We start from the raw sequence: 25,703 nt of genomic DNA, 5'->3' as shown, positions 1-25,703 counted from the left end.
GTTCTAACTTTATGATGTAAATGTATATCATATGGCCACAATCCAGATGGCACAAGAGCCATTGTAATCTCATTAATGACTTGTGCATTCTTGGTTCACATTTTCCCTCCATTGCCAATATCACTGGCTCAGGTCAGGTTCTGTTGTGTTCAATGATCACCAGGTCAGATGGGGATTGACTGAATCGCCCAAAGATATTTTCTCTATGTCCAGTTGCGAATTCCATCTGTAGAATTTAAAGTGGTTTAGAAAACGAATTAGATGATACAGTAGTATTAATGGAATGGCTGACAATGCAGAATTCAAAGAGGAAAGAATATAGATCTAACAGAAACACTGTGTTGGTAAGAAGGACAGATCACTTAGTATGTATATGAAACAAAGAGTGCTAAAGTTGCAATAAAGGAGCATTGCATGTGCAAGCAGTATAAAGAAGGAATCCATTTATGCACCAGTTATCCTTGCTCATAAACTGATAGAAATGGATCTTTAACTGGCACAGCTTAAGAGCATTCCAAAATCCAAAAATGCCCACTGTACGAAAAAGAGAGGCACCTCGTCACCCCCAGACTGACATGGCCATGGAAAGTGTGGCCAGTAGTACTGGAAGCTGCCACCCGAGAAGACTCATATCTAAGCTGTTAGCAGCAGAACATGCAGCATTATTTTCCCCATTGCAACGCACAGAGGCCACATGGAGAAGGGAAAGGGCCACTACAATGCGTCCGTTTCCACGCATTACCACGCATGCATTACAACGCAAGCGTGGTTACCACGAATAGCATTTACCATGCATACCTTTACTACAAGATACGTAGTAAAGGCATGTGTGCTAAAGGTAAAAAAAAAAAAAGGGGGCTTGGGCGGTCTCCCTCCTACCCAATAAAAAGCGTGCAATTCAAAAAGGGTGGTTGGGGGATCCCCCACCCCCAAAAAAACACACCTGTTTACATTGCGATGTGGAGGCAATCGGCGTCGTTAGAGGAAATGGAAAGATACTTCCGCTTCCTCTTTACGATGTACAACACACGTAGGAAGAGCATGGACAGGAGAGGTCCTGGAGAGGAAAGGGGAATTTTTGTAAAAAAAATAAAAATAAAAGGGATGAGGGGGTAGTGTCAAACAGGTAAAAAATGTAAGTGTTAAGAGCAGGTGTATTTATAAGAAGGAATGGGGGCGAAGGAACTTTTTAATTGTAACTTAATGTTATAGCAACATGAATTGTAAAATTCATTTAAACAGATCATTCTTGAACATAAACTGCATATAAATGCAGCATGTGCCATCTAGTGGAAAAAATAGATTCTTGTAACAAAGCTGAATCCCACCGCAGAATTGGGGCAGGGGAGAGGAGCCTTTACCATGGATATGCCATTATCCATAGAAATGGAACTTTAGCCGGCACAGCTTAAGAGCATTCCAAAATCCAAAAAGGCCCACTGTACGAAAAAGAGAGGCACCTCGTCACCCCCAGACTGACATGGCCATGGAAAGTGTGGCCAGTAATACTTGAAGCTGCCACCCGAGAAGACTAATATCTAAGTTGTTAGCAGCAGAACATGCAGCACTATGTTCCCCATTGCAACGCACAGGGGCCACATGGAGAAGGGAAACGGTACGGTATCATGGTGGTAAAAGGCATTTTCGTGGTAAAGGTTAGGCGGAGTAATGGCATTCGCGTTGTAACGCATGCGTGGTAAGGCATGCGTTGTAACGGAATGCGTTATAACGTTTTACAACCAAAAATCTTAGCTTCCAGAGAATAAACAAGATGCATCTGTTTCTCATCTTCAAGACCATTGGTGACGAAGACCTTTTCTAACTCTTCTATAATGGACTTTATCTATGCGTCACCATGGAATTTGTGCTAGTCTATGTGTGTTTGATGCTTTAAGGCTACAGCTCTTTCAAGGATATGGGTGATGGGGATGTAGTAGCTGAGGTTGCCCGGGTCTTGATGAATAGAGTATTTGTGAGGTCTCCAGAAGTGATGGTTGGAGATTGTTGATTTTAGTGTTTCTCTTTGTGCAATCGGTGGAGTGTGGAAGCAATGGGGTTGCTTCTCTATCATGTTTGATTTTGCTCATCATCAATCCATGGTATCAAGTTATAAAATGCAAAAATTGTTTAAAACAATTGAACTATTCAGGCAGGACTCTAGACTGGAATTACAAATGAATATAATGTAATCAATAAATAAAATACTGATTTAGTGTAGTTCCTGGCTTTCTCAAATAATTTTTTTTTTTTAATTGTAGCTATGTGACAATAAGAGGCTTGACTATCAAATCTCAATGACAAGCCCCAGGACTTGGCTACATTCACTACCGCCAACCCTCCACCGAGAAAAGTTAAATAAATAATAGGTTTTTAATCCCCCAACTAGGGAGTGGAACTTCAAATTATGGAGGATATAATTAAACGTCAGCGTTATCCCAAATACCACAGAATTTGTGATTCCACCAGATAGTGGTAGGCGAAATTCAGGTGCAATAAGCACAATGCAGGAATTTCATCTGTTTTTTTCCCACCAACAGGGTGGATTCAGGGCTGACCCACTGCTCCATGAGCGGGGAAAAAAAGCAAAAAAGCATAGTTGTGTTTCTAAGTACTATGAGTAACTGATCAATGTATTTAGCTTAATCCTAACCACATTAAATACTACGTAAATACAGTGTCCCGACGCCCAGACAGTGCACTTAAAAGCAACTTCTGCAGCCGGGAAGTCTGTGTGCATGCCCACCTGCAGGGTCCTCTTGGCAGGCAGGTAAGACCAACAAGCTTCCATGCTGGGACAGTTTCTTTGAAGAGCACTGTCAGGGCTCAGCCATTATAATTAACATAATGTAATTAGAATTATGTTAATTGCAATGGCGGGCCCCTGACTGTGCCAGCAGCACACAGGTTCCTTGCTCTTATAAATACTTAATGTCTAGAATAAGCAAATCCTGTTTTTTGCAGAGCATTTCACCTACAATCATTCCTTTTTCCCGTCCGTGGCAACCGGATGCCGAAACTGGAATGGCCTGCAGTATTGCATCTGCTTATCGCGGATGGAAAAAAAGATAATTTTGCCCATCCCCACACCAGTTCTCCTTGGGGTCTGAGAACACAATAATCCCAACTCTTCTGAGTACCTGATGGACTCCTCAAGAAGTTGATAAGGGCACACATTAGATCCAGGGAAGATGAGGTCTGGGCTAAACTCTTACAATACTCCAAATCCCAAAATAGCACACGCTTCTGGGCCGCGGCGAATAAAATAATGAGTCCATCACATGGAGGCATGACGTCTCACATGACAGAAAAGACATGGTCAGAGTTTCTGACAACCCACTTCGACCACCAGGGTTGCGCAGGCCACTAATATAGCCCTATAGCCCGCCGTAGAGGGCTATACCGGCTATTAAAGGCCCTCTCCAGCGTTAAAGGCCCCGAGCCGAAGGCGAGGGCCTTTAACAAGGGAGAGGGACTTTAATAGCGGTATAGCCCATCTACGAAGGGCTATAAGGCTATTAAAACATTCTGTCACTAGAGGACAGAATGTTCTAACAAAAAAAAACAAAGCCTTTTGGGATCGTGAGGGGATTGGAATCCCCTCAGGCTCCCTGCACCCTTTGTTCACAGCCAGAGCAGTGAACAAAGAAACATTGGAATGTTGGAGCTCCAGGCTTATACCAGCCATTATAAGCCCGGAGCACTCCATTGTTTTCAATGGAGCTCCCAACATTCCAATGTTCTAATATAGCCTTATAGCCCGCCGTAGAGGGCTATACCGGCTATTAAAGGCCCTCTCCAGCGTTAAAGGCCCCGAGCCGAAGGCGAGGGCCTTTAACAAGGGAGAGGGACTTTAATAGCGGTATAGCCCATCTACGAAGGGCTATAAGGCTATTAGAACATTCTGTCACTAGAGGACAGAATGTTCTAACAAAAAAAACAAAGCCTTTTGGGAGCGTGAGGGGATTGGAATCCCCTCAGGTTCCCTGAAGCCTTTTGTTCACAGCCAGAGCTGTGAACAAAGAAACAATGGAATGTTGGATCTCCAGGCTTATACCAGCCATTATAAGCCCAGAGCACTTCATTGTTTTCAATGGAGCTCCCAACATTCCAATGTTCTAATATAGCCTTACAGCCCGCCGTAGCGGGCTATACCGGCTATTAAAGGCCCGCTGAATCGTTAAAGGCCCGAGCCGAAGGCGAGGGACTTTAACGAGACAGCGGGACTTTAATTGCCGGTATAGCCCTGCTACGAAGGGCTATAAGGCTATTAGAACATTCTGCCACTAGAGGGCAGAATATTCTAACACATTAAACAAAGGGTTCTCGAAGCTCGAGGGGATATAAATCCCCTCGAGCTTCGAGAAGCCTTTGTAGGACATTGGAATGTTGCTCTGCGGGCCTTTACCGGCCTGTAGAAGCAGGGAGCACTCCATTGTCTGCAATGGAGCTCCCAACATTCCAATGTTCTAATAATAAAGAAGACCCTCAGACAAATGCCGTTATCAAAACCGACATCTACTACAATGAAACTAAAGTGCCGCCTGACATTGCAATAGTTAAACACCAGATTTGCCAAAGGCAGGAGAGAAGGAGCTCCAGGGCCAAATGGGATTCCCTCCGGCCCTCTTTAACCCCTTCCATGCTCATGACGAGCTCAGCTCGTCATGCAGTACACTGGTCGTGTGCTTATGACGAGCTGAGCTCGTCATGAACAATGGGAAAACAAAGGATCCAGCACAGGAGGGGAAAAGTCATAGCAGCCAAGGTGTTAAGCAAGACCCGGATTACTGGGCAGCGGCCTTGGACTCACTATTCCGGGAAGCCAGACATCTGGGTCAACTACCAGCCTTTTGGAAAGGTTCCATCATTGCGCCTATTTACAAAAGCGTCGAGAAATCCACCCCAAAAAATTATCACCTAGTGGCACTAATAGATAACGAAGCCAACTATTTTTCGGGCACCCAACTAGAAGACCTTCAAATATGGGTAGCTAAGCGAAAAATTACACCACCCAACCAAACCGGCTTCTCCAAAAACACAGGGACTCTTAACTAATATCCTAACACTGTCACTGCTCATAGACAAGGCTAAGTCATCAAAACAGTCACTCCATCTCTGCTTTGTAGACTCCAAGGCTGCCTTTGACAACATAGATAGAGCTAATCTCTGGAAAAAGCTGCAGGCTTGAAGGTCCCACAAGCACTACTTGGCACGCTAACAGGCCTGCATTCAGACACAAGGGTGCAGGTTAATTTGGGCAATGGCACAGGCTTGTCAAGGTGTATTCCAACCACCAAAGGGCTCAAACAGGGCTGTGTGCTCGCCCCGACCCTGTTTAATCTCTACATGGCCCACCTCATGCAGACCCTCAACTGCACATGCCCCAAGGATAGGAGGCAAGGCTCTATATAGAATTGTTTACGCCAACAATGTAGTTCTAATCAGCCACACTCACTTGGGAATGCAACGCCTTTTAAATACTCTTCATACATTTTCAAAAGATAACTTCCTGGAAGTAAAATTGGAAAAAACCAAGACAATGTCCATAACAAGACGCAGGGGAAAACCTCACCATTGGCACTTGGGAAACGGCCAAATACAAAACTCAACAAGCTACAAATGCCTAGGGCTAATCCTTGACAACGGGGACCAACTCTCCAGCTAGCTGGAGACGATAAAAAGGAAAGCAATGACCCTTGCAATTACTTTGAGGTATATAAAATCCCAGCTAATGGGCCCGAGGCTCTCTCCTCTTCTCCAGATTGCACAGGCTAAAATCTTGCCTACGATTACATACAGCAGCAAAGCTTTAAGAGGATATTTGACATCAATCAATCGGCCTCGTCTGTTCTTAATTTACAATCCACCATGCGATTTATAGGCGAGTGGATGAACTGCAACCATCTGAAGCTGAATCGCGATAAAACAGAGCTGATCCCTATAGGTGGGCCAGCCAACCCTTGGAATTCCAACTCCTAGCCACCCCCACTACCAGCATGTTCAACTAAAAGTCTGGGTATCACCATTAGCAGTGATCGGTGAAAGCCCAGATTGGGACAGTGGTCACTTCCTGCTTCTTCCAGTTGCGAAAGATCAGGAAGATTAGTAGATGTTTTACCTTGGAGGTCCTGACCCAGAGTGTCTTGGCCTTAGTCATTTGTCGCATTGACTACGCCAACTCCCTTTACCTGGGCATCCCAGCATATCAACTGAAACGTCTGCAACTAGTGCAAAATCAGGCAGCCAGACTGATTTACCACCAGCCCAAATGGCACCATGTTACGCCATTAATGGTCAGACTTCACTGGCTTCCAGTAGTCAAATGTTGCACATTCAAGCTAGGGTGGATCACCTTCAAGGCTCTTCATGACAGCAGTCATCCTGGATTCAGTCTATGTTTCTCTGCGGGACCTTAGGTCTTCCCATCTGAATCTGTTGGTCATCCCGTTGTCAAAATGGAAGAAACACAGAGGACTAAGATTTGCGGTCCTGGCTCCTCGATTCTGGAATTCTCTCCCTCTGGAGATTAGATCTCTGACCTCTTATGCTCTGTTTGGGAATAGTTAAAGACCTGGCTGTTCAGAGAAGCATATGGCTAAATCTCCTTTGCAGCAGTTTCTCATGGACTTCAGTGCCATGAAACTATTTGGTGTACATGCGCTTTACAAGAATCTTTACCATAACATAACAGGTAGGGATGCACAAATCCTGCACGCACAAATCCTGGTTAACATCCTAATCAGGGCCTACAGAATTATGTTCAACATCTCTACATATGCATCCGCAGCTCAGACCCGGCTAGAATATGGCTTCATAAAACTGCCAGCCATTCAGCATCTACCACCATGGGTGAAGGGGCAAATGTTCCCACATTGCCATCTGTGCAACTACGGAGTCAAGGACATGGCCCACCTGATATGCTCTTGCTCCAGCCTGACGGAGGAAAGAGCCCACCTGCTCAAACATCAATTCAACCAGCATGGGATTCGAATACAGAGACAAGCTGTGATAGCCTGTTTTAATCCAGATGACCCGCAGATGAAATGTAAGTTAGTAAAATACCTAGCGCTAATAGTCGAAAAACTGTCAAACGCAGGAAAAACGACAGATAAGTGCATGTAAGGCTCCGCTTACCGATGAAAGCACACATGCGCTCTGGAATTCACGCTTACTTCTGCTCACTCAGGATGACAAACTATCTGCAAATGATTTCAGTATAAACAGCCAAAGGACTTGAGGACATTAGGCTTAATAGCTCCTGCAATTAGCACCACAGCTTCTTATTAGCAAATGCTTTTTATCTGTTTTAATCACCGGTTTTAGCTATCACATGAATTGCGCACTTTCTACTATCATTTTTGTACGAGTTATAATTAACTTCATACAATAAAGATGACTTACTTACCATCCCTACACCAGTTCTCCCTGGGGCCTGAAAACACAATAATCCCAACTATTCTGAGTACCTGATGGACTCCTCTATGTGATTATATTCATCAGAGACAGGAGTTGGGGGGGGGGGGGGGGGGGGGTTGGCCTAATGGCTAGGGCTGTCAACCTCAAATCTGAGGAATCAGGTTGAAGTCTCAGCAAGGACGCGCAACATCCTGTGATTCTGGGCAAATCACTTAATCTCCCCATGCCTAACAAAAATAAATGTGTCCTCATGTAACACAACTGTTGCTTGTGTAAAGCGCTCTGATACCCAATACCTTCGGCTCAAGTTTGCACTATATAAAACTCCATAAAATAAAAAAAATTACAAATAAATTTAAAAAAAAACAAATTTGAGGGATACTTGAGGCCACACAAAAGAGGGACCCTATCTCATGCTCTCCCTAACATACAAAAGGGACCATATCACATCCTCTCACAAACAAAAAGGGAAACAGTTTTACCAAGCCAGGAACTGTTGCATTTTCACACAGTGCAACCTGGACAGGTCACTAGAAACCAAGGAATTAATTAGGACCCGGACTCAATTCACACTGCTGATGAAACCTCTCACCTGCCCCCTACAACTGACTACAGACTCCCTCATCTCCTTGATACCAGGAATCTCCCAGACGTATGATCACATCTTCATCCTGCTATCACCAATTCAAGACGTTTGTAGATCTTCATTGCTTGAAAGGGTGGCCATCTTGGAATGGTATTAACAATGGCCACCAAAAACCTTCTAGATGGTGACCACTTGCTTGCATATTTGTGTACAATCACAGACTGCCATCTTTCAATTGCAAAACCAAAATTGGACGTAAGAAATACTTCTTTCCCATAACAGACAGCCCTCCAGAGCAGTGCAATCATACTTATTATGTACATTATACATATCTCTGCGTGCTATATTTTAGGCACTTTAGGATTCAAAGATATTAGATTTAAGAAATGCACCACGTGCAGAATATTTAAAAAATAACCACTGCTGCCATGCCCAGGGAGGTCCCAGTGGACTATTCCGTGAAGACAACGTGTTATAACTGATCTGCTAGGATGTTATATGCTTGTTAGATTGTCATTAGCAGTTTATGTGTCATAACTATGGACACAGGTATGTGGAAATTGATAAAAAAGATTTCAACCAAAATAACCGCTGCTTTGTTCCTGATCTAAACAGGGATTTATGTGTTTGGCCTAGCACAGCATTTTCTTGACAAAGAAGAAATCATTTTGTCCACCCTATTTACCCGCACATTTTCCAAGTCCTGCATCAGGCGTTATACTAACACAATTCAGTGTGGTGATCCGCTTCACTGCATTGAAATGCAAAGTCACGCATATTAGGCATAGCTGCTGTCAAGCTGTAGCTGCTCTGCTGACTGCAAAATTAGTAGCTGGAGTGGCGCTGTGAAGAGCTTGCTGCTCCTTGTAGGCTTCTGGGGCTGGCTGAAGTGAGCTTGGCAACAATGTATCGATATTCATCCTGGATGCGGCATTACCTCCTGACACTGATTCTGTATCAGGAGAGGCCATGTTCAATGGCTACATCCGGTGCGCAGGACGTAACATCCTGCTGCCGTCTCCTGCGGCGGCGCAAGTGAGTGGGTAAAGTGTTGGAACTCAGGCACTTGGTACTGAATTGAATCATCGCGAGCGCAGCTGGAGCTCAGGCACACGCTACAGTGCCGGAGCTGCAGCTGAGCCTTGAATGAAACCGGGCTGAGGGACTGCAGTAGTTTATTGTGGCCTGTAGGACTCTCCGACGAGGCGGGCGGCCAGGCCATAACCCGCGTTTCCCGGCAGCGGCTCGCCTTCCATTTTAAGTTTATTCAACAGTTACTGTCACAATGCGCCTCTGGAGCGTGGTAACGCATGTAAAATGTGCTTTGTTTTTAGCGTGGCTTGCTGCAATGCACTTTAATTCATTCGGTGGAGCACCCTGGCTCACTCAGCTGCTGCACTGTGTGTGTGCATGTGTGCCTCCCAGCCTCTCACCCCACCCAATGAATGCCCGGACCGGTGCTCTTTGCCACGGTGGCGTTTAGGTGGTGACTTTCAAGTGCGTTAGCTCATTAAGACAACTATCTGGGCCACTAGCTACAATGAAGCTGGGCACGTCGTGGCACGCCGACCAGTTCACGGACCACTTGCTTTGAGGTAAAGAGTTTGTCAGGGCCTCACAGATCCTGTTAGGACGGCCCAGTTGTGAAGGGCACTACGTTATTGTCCTTTCATTTCTGGTGCTAACTTAACAGTTTTTCATTGCTCAGAGGGTTGTTATTTCAAAAATGTATGTTTCCCTCCTCTTCATTCCTTGAATGAAGGAATGAATGACTGAATGAGTGAATGAATATTACCTTTGTAGAGCGCCAACTTTGCCCAGGGTCGTCAAGGCACTACAGAAAGGGGCCAGCAGACGATTGTGCGAATATGTACAAGGCTTACAGAGTTGAAAGGGTGAAAAACAAGGTCTTCAAGGTTTTACGGAAGAGAGAATGAGTTTTCAGTCCAGAGATAGAGGAAGGAAGGGAATTCCAGAGTTTGGCAACAGCAAGGGAGAAAGCTCTACACCCCCCATCTAGCTTTCCTGAAACTCGGAACTATTAGCAAATTCTTGCTAGCAGATCTCAGCTGCTTGGTGGGAACATATCTTCGAAAGAGTTTTTTGAATGCCTTCTGAGCCTGTATCATGGAAAGCCTTGTGAACGAGGCAAAGGGCTTTAAATGCAATTCTCAGTCCAAGCAGGAGCCAATGCAGATTACTAATAGTGGCCGAGACTGAGTGATCCATCACCAGCCTGGCAGCAGCGTTCTGCACTAGCTGAAGTCGATGCACAAGCCCCTTATTAATACCCAAATAGAGGGAATTACAGAAATCTGATCTGGACAACACAGGGCCCCAACTGCCTGTTTTTCAGGAGGAAAAGGAGAGAAATTGGGAGATCTTTCTTAGAGTCCTTATAATCCCAAAGCAGGTGGAAACTCTTCTACTGATTTGGTGACCCAGGGAGAGGGAATTGTCAATCATGATACCTACGTTTTTAGCACTAGCCCCAGGGCGGGGCAGGTGCCAAGCGTATCCGGCCACCAACCTCTGACAAGGTATCCTGATGGTTTCCAAAAATTAAAACCTCAGTTTTATCCCCATTGAGTCTGAGATAGTTCTCTACCATCCAGGAAGCCACTGCCTGCATGCAGTTTTAAAATTAGTCGCCGAAGCTTCTACGCTGTCAGTGATGGAAACCATAATTTGAGTGTCATCAGCGTAGAATAACACTTCCAACCCAAAATATCTTAAAACCCTGGCGAGAGGGGCAACATAAATATTAAAAAGGGTTGGGTTCAATTAGGATCCCTGAGGGACTTCGCAGAACAACTGATTGGAAGCTGAGTAGAATTGACCCATCTTAACTCTTTGCAACTGGTCCTAAGAAATGAGGTGAGCAAGTTCAGGGTAGAGCCCTGATTCCTTGATTTTGCTTTTGAAAAAGTGTCACTCATATATGTGGAAATGTCACTCATAATTGCATTGAAAATCTGAAACTGCCACACAGCAATCTGAAACCTTGGCAGCTATGTTTTCCTTGATGTATTTTGTAAAGTTGGTACAAATTGCAGGGGCGCATTGTGAACAGCAAAGCTCAGACGATCGATCAATGTATTAACTTGTCACCTCTTTATTGCCTGAATGCAGCCATGAACAGTTGCAAAGTGGACAATTACTTTTTGCGAAGTGTCAGTGTTTTTAATATCTGTTCATCACTTGGGTTAGTATTAGATCTAGTATTAGATCTTTTGTGGCATATTCTGCAACTTAAGTAGAAAATGCTAGGTGGTAAATTTACAAAAATATGTTGGAGCTACTCCTAATTCCGCAGTGCCATATTTACAAGAATACAGCACACCCTTGTTTTTCCACTGGTGCAAAAAAAGCTGTCTTGCGCGCGCAGGCACCCTGCCACCATGTGGCAAGAGTCCCTGCACTACTGGGGTTATTGTTTATATGCACATAAACAATCATTCATTGCGATTTGCTCTTTCCATGTGTCCTACTGAATTCATCACAAATGGAAAAAGCAAAAAACTAGGAGAAATTAATAATTTCTCCTTGTATCACTATTCTAACACCTAGTAATCCATGGCGTTAGAATAGTGCTGTTTTTGGCACTGCCTCAGCCTTGCAAATCTGGGGCTAAGTATAAAGCAATAAACGCCCACAACAACACCCATTACATGCCCCTTTGTCGCAGAGGACTCCGGAGAAAATGGCATATTTACAAGGTGGCGTTAAGCCGCCTTAAGTGGCTTAGCGCCACCTTGTAAATATGTGAAATGGCACTACACCACTAGAGTGTAAAAAAGTGATGCTTCAGTGTCGAATGGGGTTTGTAAATATGCCCCCAGGTTATGTGATAAGTGTGTCAGCTATATATTTATGGAGAAACAAACGCAGCATTGCATTATTTCATGCCCGGGTTGCAGTTCAGACTGCAAAGCCATCCCTCATGACTGAGACTGCAGAGGTATTTTTCAGTTTACGAAGTTCTCATGAACACCAAGCTGTAGGGCTCTCAGAAAGAATATGGGAGCTGTCCTATAGTTCAGGTTGAGCTCTCTCAGTAAAGCATACAACCTCAATCTACACTCCAGGTTACCTGTGTAATAGCATCTCCAGTTTAAAAGCCTGTACCTTTTAAACACAAGCTCTGACCCACTGGCTTTCTCACTCTGGCTGGACTGCTGGCATTCATTTGCACTTAAATAGAACCGACACTAACAAGATAGCAGTGTTCTTGTTAGATCCCCAGCGGTGACAGGCATTCCTAGAAATGAAAATTGCTCTTGGCAGAGACCACTGTTTTTCCAGAGTGAATTCAATCACCCGCAGAGCAAACCAGCATCCTTGAGCTCTGGTCTGAAGAATGACGTACAGCTCGAAGAAAGAGAAGTAAAAAGAACCATTTTGTGATAAAGATTTTATAGTGTCCATTTCCAAAGGGCTAGATTGGTGACTACTCTTCTTGAAATAATGTTGGCATATTAGATCAGTCAAACTCAGGGCATGAGCTTTAAGATCTTGATATTTTTTTACAATGTAAAATTGATGTCTCACAGATGTTTCATTTTAGAATACACATTTTAGAGTCGCAAGTATATATCTAACTTTTACTATCTACCCTCTCTACTTTCATTGTCTTTGATATAGTTTTTAATACCTTTACTCTGTTGCTCTCACCTCATCTTTCCCTCATTAACTTTTCCTTGCTCTATTGATTTATATTCCACATAGTTGTGGCATAAATATTAGTTGTATTTACTTTTTTAAACTAATTTTATTAGTAATTGTACAACAGATTATATTTCGGTGCCATATTTAAATGGCAAGTGAATAGCAATCGATAACAGAGCCCAGTGGGTCCTCATATCAGTCAACTAGAAATATACAGATCCCAAGGGTTTATCAAAATGAGATAACTACCCCAACAGCCATCCCCACACCCCTATCCCCCAAGCAGGTATGCAGGAACTCAGCATCATATTTATTTATATGCTGTCATCACAGACGTTAGCATAAGTTATACATTTTACCAGAACCAGAAAGCCTATCACCCATGCCCTCGCTACCAGCCGACTAGACTACGGGAACGCCCTATACACAGGAACCACAGTCAAACTTCAGAAAAGACTCCAACGCATACAGAAAGCATCCGCATGACTCATCCTCGACATCCCCCGCCACAGCCACATATCAGCCCACCTGAGAGACCTGCACTGGCTCCCCGTCAACAAAAGGATCACGTTCAGGCTCCTCACTCACGCACACAAAGCGCTCCACGACATAGGTCCTGAATACCTTAACAACCGCCTCACGTTCTACACTCCAACTCGCAAACTCCGCTCCGCCAGCCTTGCCCTCGCCACCGTCCCACGGATCAGCAGAACCACAGCCAGAGGAAGGTCATTCTCCTACCTGGCGGCCAAGACGTGGAACTCCCTCCCCGCCCACCTACGACTGACCCAGGACTACCTCACATTCAGGAAACACCTCAAGACCTGGCTCCTCGAGCAGTAGCGGCTCTCTGACCCCCCCCCCTCCCCAGCGCCTTGAGACCCTCACGGGTGAGTAGCGCGCTCTACAAGTGTATTGATTGATTGATTGAAGTTGTCTCCGCTTGTACTAAGCAACAAATGTAAAGCCTGTAGTCTCAGGAATGTTATGTTATGTTATGTTATTTTTATTTGTACCGCGCACAGCTGCCCCAGCAAAGGGGCGTCCTGGCGCTTTGAGAAGGTAAACACAACACAGCATTAAAAGCGGGCAGAAAGGAGAAGAGACACAACAGATGAGCTAAACAAATAAAAAGGTCTTGATAGCCCGTCTAAACTGAAGGAGCTCATCGATGGCCCGGATTTGTGGAGGAAGAGAATTCCACCAGCTCGCTGCCAGGACTCGAAAGGAGCGGCCACCGATTCTTCTCAACTTAAAACGTGGGACCACTGCTAAGTTCTGGCCTAGCGATCTAAGAGTGCGAGAGGGGACATAGGGGATCAGCAGTTTTTCCAAGATTTGTGGGGAAGTACCCTTGAGGATTTTAAATGCAAGGCAGAGAACCTTGTGTTATGTATTCTGCTAATCACCCGCTAAGATATGCAGACCCTGAGTAGGGCAGGCCTGAGGAGGGAGGAGGAGATAATGCTTGTTTCATTTGGAAGAGTCATGTCTTGAGGTTTCTTCAAACTCCATGAGGGAGGGGGAAGTTCTCAGTTGTTTCAGGAGGTTGTTCCAGGTCTTGGCTGCTAGGTATAAATGGAACGGAAGAAGGAATATGTTATCTCCCTCAATGTTTCTCTATTTAATGTAGCACTGGTTGCCATACTGAGATAAAATCATCTTTGTCTTTCAGTAAGTGCCTAGATAACATTTGCCTCGCCCTCCAATTGCAGATTCTTCATATCACATGTTTAATGTTCGAGGGCTAGACTCCATTTTTTGTTCCATAGATTCTCCCAGTGTGTGGGCCTCAGTACCTATATAAATACCCCCAGCTCTATGGAATTAGGAAGCTATGATTTCTTTAGTTGCAGCAAATACTGGTTTGCAACAACATCCATCCATTAGAGTACATTGCCTGGGTTCTGTTTCTCTTTCTAATATAGTTGCCCACTTTTTTAGGTAACTCTTTTGATGTTGTGGACTTGTTATTATGTATATTTTTTAACCCACCCACCCTCCTCACAAGGTTCACCAGCTTCTCAACCTTGTGTCAATTGTTTGTTGCTTCCCCTTCGTTAATTGGTTGCAGTGCCCAGACATACACAACAGCTTCAAGACATACACAACAGCTTCAGCTCTCAACCGATGCACGCCACGACCGAACCACCGCCCCCCACCACCACCCTCCATGCCTGGACCCCGATCAGCACCGAAGACACCGTCCGCACGATGAACTCCATCCACTCCGGATCTCCGACCGACCCCTGCCATCACCACATCTTCAACAAGGCCGACGTTGTCATCGTACCCCACCTGCGGGACATCATCAACACCTCCTTCGACACCGCTACCTTCCCGGAGAGCTGGAAGCACGCCGAACTCAGCGCTCTACTAAAGAAGCCATCAGCCGACCCCACCGACCTCAAAAACTACCGCCCCATCTCGCTGCTCCCGTTCCCTGCAAAAGTCATCGAGAAGACCGTCAACAAACAGCTGGCCGCCTTCCTCGAGACGAACGGATCCCTCGACCTCTCGCAGTCTGGCTTCCGGGCCAACCACAGCACAGAGACCGCCCTGATCGCAGCAACCGATGACATCCGAGCCCTGCTCGACAACGGAGAAACAGCGGCCCTCATCCTCCTGGACCTCTCCGCGGCCTTCGACACTATCTGCCACCGCACCCTAGTGCAGCGCCTCAACAACGTCGGAATCCAGGAGAAGGCACTGGAGTGGATCATCTCCTTCCTCGCCGGAAGGACACAGAGAGTCCGCCTCCCCCCGTTTAGTTTAGAAGCCACCAAAGTCATCTGCGGCGTTCCTCAAGGCTCCTCGCTCAGCCCTACCCTCTTCAACGTCTGCATGAGCCCCCTCGCAGCCATCGCACGCCAGCACAACCTCAACATCATCTCCTACGCCGACGACACCCAGCTGATCCTCTCCCTCACCAACGACCCCGCCACCGCCAGAGCCAACCTACACGAAGGGATGAAAGAGGTAGTCGAATGGATGAAGAACAGCCGCCTGAAACTGAACTCGGACAAGACGGAAGTCCTCATCCTGGGATCTTCACCCTCCACCTGGGACGACTCCTGGTGGCCCCCCGCCTTAGGCAGCGCACCCAAACCATCAGACCACGCACGCAACCTGGCCTTCATCCTGGACTCCTCCCTCTCCATGACCAGACAAGTCAACGCCGTCTCCTCGTCGTGCTTCAACATCCTGCGCATGCTACGGAAGATCTTCCGGTGGATCCCCACAGAGAGCAGGAAGACGGTCACCCAGGCCCTCGTCATCAGCCGTCTGGACTAAGGCAACTCCCTCTACGCCGGAACCACCGCCAAACTCCAGAAGAGACTCCAGCGGATCCAGAACGCCTCAGCACGACTCATCCTGGACATCCCCCGCCGCAACCACATCTCCGGACACCTGAGAGACCTGCACTGGATCCCGGTCAACAAGAGAATCACCTTCCGTCTCCTCACCCACGCACACAAAGCCCTACACAACCAAGGTCCAGGATACCTCAACAGCCGCCTCAACTTCTACGCTCCCAAACGCCAGCTTCGATCGACCGGCGACGCCCTCGCCGCCATCCCCCGCATCCGAAGAGCCACCACAGGGGGAAGGTCCTTCTCCTACCTTGCCGCCAAGACTTGGAACTCCCTTCCGACCCACCTCCGCCTGACCCAGGACCACCTCGCCTTCAGGAAGCAGCTCAAGACCTGGCTGTTCGAGAAGTAGCGGATACCCCTCCCCCCCCCCCGTTCCCCTAGCGCCTTGAGACCCTCCGGGTGAGTAGCGCGCTTTATAAATGCTTTGATTGATTGATTGATACTGCTTTTGGTTCCAGAATGTCTCTTTGTCAGTTTATCTAAAGGTCAGTTTTTAAAGAATCTAATTTGATCTATTCAAACAGATCTGCAAGTTTCCCCCTCCTGGCAGCTCCTGTATCCACATCCCTCTTTTGCCAGTAAAAGTATTTTTTATATGTACTTAGGACGAATGGAAATGATGCAAGATGTGGAGTGCAGGCCATGCAATCCTGGATGTCCAGTCCTGTGCTAGTTATCTGAATATAGTATCAATGCTGAGGTTGTGATCCTCTGGGCAATCAGTGCAAAAAGAACAATTGATGGACGGAATGCTGAACAATGTCAAACATTCATCCCCAGTACAGAGATCTTGGCCGAAATCCATGATTTTTTTTGCTCACTATGCCATCCCATTTTGGACACATCCATATGCATATTAGTCGTGACCCTGCCCCCCATGGGAACAGTCCAGCCCGAACTGGGAAATCAGATCACGCCCCACAACAACATCATTACAAATCTGATAGATGATGTATCAGTCAATAACACCTTTTTGTTGGCCACTCAATCATCGGATGTAGAGAAGCATGTTTCGCAAAGGTGAATTGCTTATTGGTTTGCTTAATTCTTCGGACAGGCCCGTCATTGGCTCTGAAAGTTAATTCTAAGGCTTAGTCTATGCATTTAGGGTTGCTAGCTTGTGCCTAATCTAGTTTCTTTAATAACATTGGTTTGTGAACAGATAAACGTGTTGTGTCTTCATTTCAAGTCTAGTTTACTCAGAAGTGTTGCACCAAGGTAGCCTGCTAAAAAAACTTGGACCATCACACCTACAGCCTTGCCAGCTTGAAATGTGTCATTGTGCTCATGGCTAGAGGCAGAAGCATGGGAGGGGTTCAGTAGTTGGAGATTTACTGGAGTAAAGCCTGTTGGCAAGGACTTATGATAAAAGAATCATAACCTTCATATTCACATATCTTGAGCCTTAGCTATTACAGTTTTAAATGTTGCCTATCTTAGGTACAATGGTTTGTATGCCTGATAAGCTTGTTGGTGTCAAAAAGGGATGAGCAGAGACCAGATGAATAGGAATTAGTTTGTGCACATGCTTGGGAATACACCCACGTGAGTCACAATAACTAGTTGTCGATCCTCATCAATGAATTTCATCAGCATCCCCAGGATCAAGAAAGCCACCTGTGGAGGACGAGCTTTCAGCATTGCTGCCGCCCACCTTTGGAATAGCCTCCCCTTTGACATCAGGATAACTAATGATCTTCTAACCTTCCGGAAAAAAGGTGAAAACTTGGCTTTTCCCAAAAAACCCTTCCAAAACCCTCCGCAATAAATAATTCTCCCCGGCTCAGCATCCCGTTCCTGCTCCTGTCCCCACAAAGCTTTAGCTACGTACCTAAGCGCCAGGATGCCCGTAGGGTTACAGAGCGCTATACAAATGCTATAAATGAAATAAATAAGTTGTCAAGTCCTTCAGAAGTGTGCAGTGTCACCTGCAGTGAACTCTGTAAAGTCCTTCAAAAGTGCTGTGGGCACTGATGAAAGACAATTTCAACAAAAAAATAAAATCACTGTTCACACTATCGGCTCTTATGAATTGTTTCCATGCTAAACACCCTCCTGCGGAGCCAACTACTCTGTCACAATCATGTCTGCCACAATGTGGTAAACAAGCTGTGAGAGATGGTGTCAGAGCAACTGCTAAGTCTAGGGTGAATGTCCTGCTACAATGTCTATTAAAATTAGGTCTGTGAAAGACCACCACAGAAATGTAAAAATGTGAATATACGTATAGTGTCTCAAACATGCTGGAATATACACTGAAAGTGTTAGGGGAGACTAGATATGGTGGTACTGAGAATGTAAAGCCACTGTTGTGATGTGTTGTTTTTTGTCAAATGAAACCATTCTCCATTACCCGAATTTCTACCAGACAATTTACATCCAAAAGGGCACATCCAATGGCCGGGAAGTCACTTTGATTGACCATTCTCTGCAACCGTGCAGAGAACTCAACATTATATGGAATTTCCACTGCCAGTGTGTCAGAGGATTTATATCCCCACACTGAATGATGGAAGTTACACCGGCAAAACTCTAAATGAGTCTTTACGTCAGAAGATAACTCTGTTTATTGGCTCTGATCCACCATCTTAGATTGACTGCACACTCACAAGTGGGCTTGATTTTGGCACAGATCCCACTGAAAGAAGCACTTTTGGTATATTTTAGATGTGACTGGTATCATAAAAAATTTCTGTTTGTGGTGAAATATGATCCTATGGTGAAATTACCTTCACCACACTTCAGCTATGGCCAAGGTAGTACTGAGAGACATTTTAGCAATTTCTCTACACATCAGAGGATTTCCATTACTATCAAACTGTAATGTAGGCCCTTAGTAATTCTTTCTGACCTATTGTTCTTCCCATTCACTCACATTGATTTCCGCAGGACCCATGATAATGACTACTCTTATGGGCTTTCATTTGAATTGTCAACCCAATTTTTCTCCATTTTTCCTTTGTTTGTTTTCTAGGATTTGTTTATATGATAACTATATTTTTTATTTATATAAACTTGAATTGTACCTCACCATCTGTGTTCTTTGATAAATATTGCTTGTGTGAGTTGTTGATTCTTACATTGGGGTATAAGATGAGAGGGGACTGTGCCCACCTCAGGTAATAACCACAATCCTTTTTAGGGTGAATCACAAAAGTCACTAAATTAAACTGAGCGCAACATACTGGTACCTATGGTGCAGAGGAGATAAACTTAACTAAAAGGCAATGCATACAGTATTTATGCGGTACCTAAACAGTAATAAAGTCAAAATGCAATACAAAAAAAATCCCAAAATGAATTAGGAAAATAGAGCAAAATGTAATAAACAAAATGACATAAAAATGACAGCAATCCAATAAGGTGAACCAAAGATTTTTTTAAATTGTAATTCAAAATAGATCCAAAAAGCACAATGTGCCAATAATAGTCAATGTTTGTGGAAGTCAGGGACCTAGGCACAAATTGACACTGACTGCGATGGCGTTTGGGTCGGATACACTGGGTTCATCCTGGTCAAAGATTGTGCTTTCTGACTTTAGTCCTTTAGGTCCCAATCCACCATAGGAGTACACTTTTAAATGTTCCCAAGCATTTTATCACTGGTTAGCAGGTATAGTGCCCAGAGGTCTACAGCCAGCAAAAATATACAGTCCAGCAAATGACATAAAATCTGTTTGACCATGCAAAAAAGGCAGACGTCCTACAAACACCAACTTTTGCTCAATGAAAGTACCTCAGATTCATCCAGGACACCAATCTACCTCGCAAGGAAAACATAAACATCACCAAAAAATTAAGATGGCCTAATACCAGCTCTGTCTACTAAAGAAAGTGAAATATTTCCTCCCAGGAAATGGCTTCAGAACTGCCATTCACATATCTGGATGGTGACAATGAACTTCACGGCCTCCCAGATTCCAAGCTGGTCCTCCATAATGGCTTCATACATGATAAAGAGGGTCTCATCAAGGGCCTGAAGGAACCCCACCACATTACCCACACCCTGTTGGACTTCTGTTGCATGCCCTTGTCAGCTCACACCATCTTCAAAGTCACCTACATAAGCTCCAAAGCCATCACAACCAGTACCTCAGTACATCTGCCTATTTGGCAAACAATTTCACTGGTGGCTCTAGGCACACCCACAGCCTGGACAAAAAAAGACTTGAAACAAGGAAGTGAAAAAAAATAGTGAGCACGGGACCCACGTCTGGGCATACCCTTCCACAGACGTGGGTCCCTTGCTCACTAAGCCACTGGAGTCAAGCTATCCTAGTTGAAGACGGCTGATAGCCAGAAACCGGTCCTATGATGCTTGATTCTGGTCCAGGAAAGACATGGCTTGGCAGTTCGGGCTGGACTGTTCCCATGAGGCACAGGGTCAAGACTGATTTGCATATGGCCATGTCTGAATTAGGGTGGCTTGGTGAGCAAAATAACGATGAATTAAACCGAGATCTGTGACTGGGGGTGAATGTTTTGCCATTGTGCAACATTCCGTCCATCATCTTGTGTGTTTTTCTGTTCACCCTATGTGGGAAGGATATCCCCAGATGTGGATCCCTTGCTCACTAAGCCACTGGAGTCAAGATATCCTGGCTGAAGACGGCTGAAGCCAGGATAGCTTGACTCCATTGGTATAGTGAGCACGGGACCCACGTCCACATAATCAAAACTTGAGCATGGAGGATAGTAATATTCTTCTTAGTAATATTCTTCACTCCCAGTGTAACACTGAGACAATCACCAGGCAGGATCCCTTGTGGGACTAAAGTAAGCAGCTTATCTGCTAGTCTTTGTCACTTAGCTGACTTTGTGATAAGCTGTCCTTGTCACAGCCTTTGTCGCGCTGTTGTCGTGCATGTTGCTTGGGGAATTTCATTCCTTTCAATAAGCATATTCGTTCATGGAAGCGATTCAAAGATGACATTTGCATGATGTAGCAGTGGTGATGATAAATCACAGAAATCATTTCTTGAATGGTTGACTCAGTATTCAAAAGACTTAGGCCCCCCTTTAAAAGAGGCCTGTGCTGCCGAAGTGTCACTTTATATGACGATCCAGTGGTGCTGGCCTCCCAATCATATATATGAAAGCAAACCTGCATGGCTTTGCATGACCTCATGGATATGAAGTAAAGCAAGGAAGCACAAATCACTGCATTGCCTTCCTTTACGTCAACAAGGCATTCCATGGCAGTCGCTTTGGTTGGTCCCACTCAACACCCATGGATTTTGACAATTGACCCAGATTTACAATATCATAGAAACATGGGGCAGTGCCAAAAACCTACACATCCTCAGAGCAGGCGTAATGAGGAGAAATGTATACATTTCTGCTAGTTTCTTCCTCTTTCAGCGTGCTGCATTCCGCAGCACACATAGACCAAGTAAGACCCCTCTTGTGATTGTTTTTGTGCAGGAAGGTGCCACTTCCTGCACAAAAACAATTAAGCCAGCAACACAGTACACCCTTGCACCACGGTGCAAGGGTGCCTGCATTGGCGCTCGGCTGCAAATTGTGCGCTGGCTGAAAGGACAGGAATGCAGCATATCTTGTAAATTCAGTGCATTCCTGCCCTTTCTAATTGACATTGGGCAGCCCAACAAAATGACTTGTGATGCTACCCTAAGCCAATTCTTTATAAATGAGGCCCTTAACATTTACTTGAAGGTCAGGCAAAACATTTTATGATTTCCTGAAGCTCACATTCATTCCATCAGAAAGGTCTTAGGTACTACCTTATATAGACACCGAAATGTACACAATACTTTGCCACAATACTCTGATAACCAGACTTAGGCACTCAAAGATGTCTACCAATGTGGCCAATTTCTCAGAATTTTCCCAAATTAGAAATGAAAACGGGACTATTTGGGGAGGTGTAGACCCTTTCTATCAAAGTCTTAGCTAAGGGCTATCCTTGGAAATTAGTAAAAAATAGCCGTAACAAGGGCTTGTTATTTCCCCCGTGAATGGATATTGACACCCAGAGACACAAAACAATCAGACAGATTGGTCTTTGTTACCACTTTTGTTCCACAGAGCAACAAAGCGGTGGACATTATTAAAAAATATTGGTCTCCAATTAAGTCAATAGGGCTTACTTAAAACCGTCCAATGTTTTCATTGAAAAGACAGAAATGTGCATGTTCATATAGTTTATGCCAGTTTTGCCAAAAACGCCTTGTGCTGACATCGCAGAAATGTGGGGACTCTAAAAAATAACCTGACACTATAAATGTGCCAATTGTGTATTTTATCCATTACATAATAAGTAACCCTGGGCGTAGTTCGCGAAGTAGCGCTACGCGTAGCTACACAAAGTGCACTTCGCACTACGCGAGCTACGCGTAGCTACGCGACCTGCATAGTGCACTGTGCAAAATGCTGTTCGCACTGATTGCACAGTGCTGGTTGCTTGTGTGCACGGTGCAATCAGTGCAACTGCATCTTGCACAGTGCAAGCGGTCGTTTTCTGTCGCTCGAGTAGATTTCTACTCGGGCAGCAGCTTTCTCAACGCGGACAGGTAGTTTCTCATCGCGAGCGGTCACGAGCATAAGCGACCACTCGCAATGCGAAACCTGACCTCCCTGCGTTGAGAAGCTTGCCGGGAGGTTTATTTTCCACGCTCGTGATCGGCAACTTGATGTTGCTGATCGCGAACGAGGAAAAAGTCTCACTGGGATGTCATTTTGCTTGCTCGGGGTCGCCAACTTGACGTTGAGGACCGCGAGCAAGAAAAAAATGACCGCTGCACTACGCTATGCGGGTTTTGGAGGGTTCCACCCGTCGGGATGCTTGGAATTTCCTGCCTCCCTGCCCGTCCCCAGATTGTCCGGGGTCACACGTCTAGTGTCAAACCCTTTGTGGGTGTCCTCAGGCAGAGCCTTTTGAAGTGCTAGTGTAGTAGGTGACAGCTCCTCCCCCTCATCAAGTCAGAGATGGCCCATCCTGCCACCACCTATGGCCCTTTGTTTCACTCCCTGGGAGCAAAGCACAAAGACCAGCTTCCAGGTATACCTTGTCATGTAACCCAGGAAACAGCCTGCAGGCACCAATGGTTACGATAAGAAAATGCCAACTTTCTACAAGGTTTTTTTTAGATACATAAGAGCAACCCAATATTCCCTTGAGAGCTTGGGTAAATGTAATATAGCAGGTAAGAATGTCAACAAGGGAATTGTCCAAACACTTATACTTATATGTAAATGTCTGCATTTTTCAATATGTCAGAGCTTGACATTACAACTTAATTGAAGGTTATTTTCTAATAACATAAAAATAAACAGAATTTCAAATGCAGGTGTATATATTCAAAAATGTCTATATTGAAAAAGATAAATCTTCATATATACAATAACAGGGGTTCGCAAAGATAAATCTTATGACGCATTGACATTGGTCATTACTAAATCATATATACATTAATGTGCCATATGGCAATGCATCAGACAACCACTTCCTATAGACTCGATTAAGCCTGTGGACTACCCAGACTGACGACCCGTTCATGTAGGTGCAGTCATTCACTGCACCTGCAAGGGAATCATCTCTAATCCCTCTTGACAGTGCAGGCATCATGCCATCTGCACAGAGAAACATGGTGTATCTTTTAAACAGCTGTTCTGTATTTAACTGGAATGTGCTGACCCAGGGCGGTGCAAATTCACAGCTGCCCTCAGGGCAGCGGGTTCATTTTATACAGTGCACTATCCCTTTAGAAAGGTGTGCCGTGTCGCAAACGGGGAAAGTGCAATGTATGCATAAGAAAGGCCCCAAGTAGATTGTTTATGACAAGGTTAGGCACCCACCTGGGCACTATTCTAATTGTAACATAAGCAACTTGATAAATGGCATTGGGAATCCCCTTTACACAAAGTGCCCTGGGTAAGCACAATGGGCGTGTGAGCCTGCTTTGTGCACTTCCCATGAAATCTGATATTACAGAAGGGGCCACAGATGCTTGTGTGACCCGTCATGTAATACTAATAGCCCTGGCGCACATTTAATACCAGTGCTATCTCGAGAGGGCATTCCCTCATTTGTAGGGGGCATGGCCCCATGCAAATAAAGTAATCTGTTTACATCTAAGCCTGTGCCGTACTATGGACGTGGGCACATGGGCAAGAAGCTATCAGAAGGCGCACTGAGAGTTTGCCACACAATGGTAGCACTCTCTTAGTGCTCGCCCTGATAGCTGCCTCTGCAAGGTGAAACAGTGCTCCCAGGGACCCCCCAGACATCCCCTTGCAGGCGGGTGCAGTCACTTACTGCACCTGCCAGCAAAAGGATTGTTCTTGAAAGGGCAGGCTTTTGATAGCTGCTCTGTATTTCACTTGAATTTGCTGTCAGTGTATGTTCATGGCTGCCCTGAGGACATCGCATTCAGCATAATAGGGTGCACTTTCCCTGTTTGCACCCAGCGCACCTATCAAAAGGTGTGCCAGGCGCAGATGCGGAAAGTGTGGCCTGTGCCTAATATGACTCCTGGTGTCTGTGTAACTTATTGTACATTTGCCTAACTACTCAAAAAGTGAAATATAGACTATGCCAGCATTGTGGTCCCACTATGTATAAATGAACCACTCCAAAATAAAGTGCCAAACTGAATATGACATTGAAGTAGTTGAGAAGCCACCACACAAAGGTGATTTGCAATTACTTTTAAATACAATGGAGTGGAAACAGAAATGAGGAGTAAAACAGTGGCCAAGGATTGAATACAATGCAAGAAGAACATAATAGTGTTATTTAAAGTTCAGTGAGGGGTTTTGAGTGTTCAGAAATGTTACGGCGCCCAACAGGTAGTGGTAGGGTAAAAGAAATGACAATCTTGGTTGGTGCTTCTTGGTCAGAGGAAACCCAAAACCTCTGAAAAAAAGAAAGTGGGGGGAGCCCACCCTCTTGATTTAAGCAGACAAAGTCCAGAGCACACAAGAAATATTTTTGTAAGGGTAATCACAATATGTTGATAAAGATAAAATCACAAACAACAGATTCTTTCTTTTGCTTTTTATAAGTGAAAGAATGGTCTTCCTGTCAAGGGAGACACAAGGAACATGAGAAGGGAATAGTACAGTAATGATGCGAAAGAACACATTTACGCAAACATTTTGAAATGTGTTCTTTCGCATCATTACTGAACTATTCCCTTTTGTATCACCCCCAGCCCTGAAGAGTCACGGGTTAACACCCGATCTGACGAAACATGTGTCGGCTTGTCTCATGTTCCTTGTGTCTCCCTTGACAGGAAGACCATTCTTTCACTTATAAAAAGCAAAAGAAAGAATCCGTTGTTTGTTATTTTATCTTTATCAACATACTGTAATTACCCTTACAAAAAAAAGATTTCTTGTGTGCTCTGGACTTTGTCTGCTAATAGTGTTATTTTGTCTTAATTAATTTTTCTTACCTCCCAATATGCAATACTGCTATGGCCTATAACATGTCATACTGTAATAATCCTGTATTCTTTATTCTATTGTTTTGTAATTGCATTTATATAGAGCTTACTACTCCTGACGAGGTGTCAAAGCACTTTTTCGGCAAGTAGCCCCTACTTCAGAACCCATAAAGGATTAGTGGTGATTTAGTATAGTGAAAATATGAAAGTAATTTGGGTGGTGGATATATTAGTCCATTATTTGGA

At 44.9% G+C, this 25,703-nt stretch overlaps 1 protein-coding gene across 1 annotated transcript in view; it reads left to right on the top strand.

Moving 5' to 3' along the window:
* The window catches only part of LOC147662646 (histamine H2 receptor-like), a 344,347-nt gene that overhangs the window by 374 nt on the left and 318,270 nt on the right, over positions 1 to 25,703 (top strand). The window lies entirely within an intron of this gene.

Source organism: Lissotriton vulgaris, unplaced genomic scaffold (assembly GCF_964263255.1).
Source record: "Lissotriton vulgaris unplaced genomic scaffold, aLisVul1.2 SCAFFOLD_1705, whole genome shotgun sequence".
In the NCBI taxonomy this organism is placed as follows: Eukaryota; Metazoa; Chordata; class Amphibia; order Caudata; family Salamandridae; genus Lissotriton; species Lissotriton vulgaris.
The sequence above is the reverse complement of the archived record's forward strand: the minus strand, read 5'-3'. Positions and strand labels throughout refer to the sequence as shown.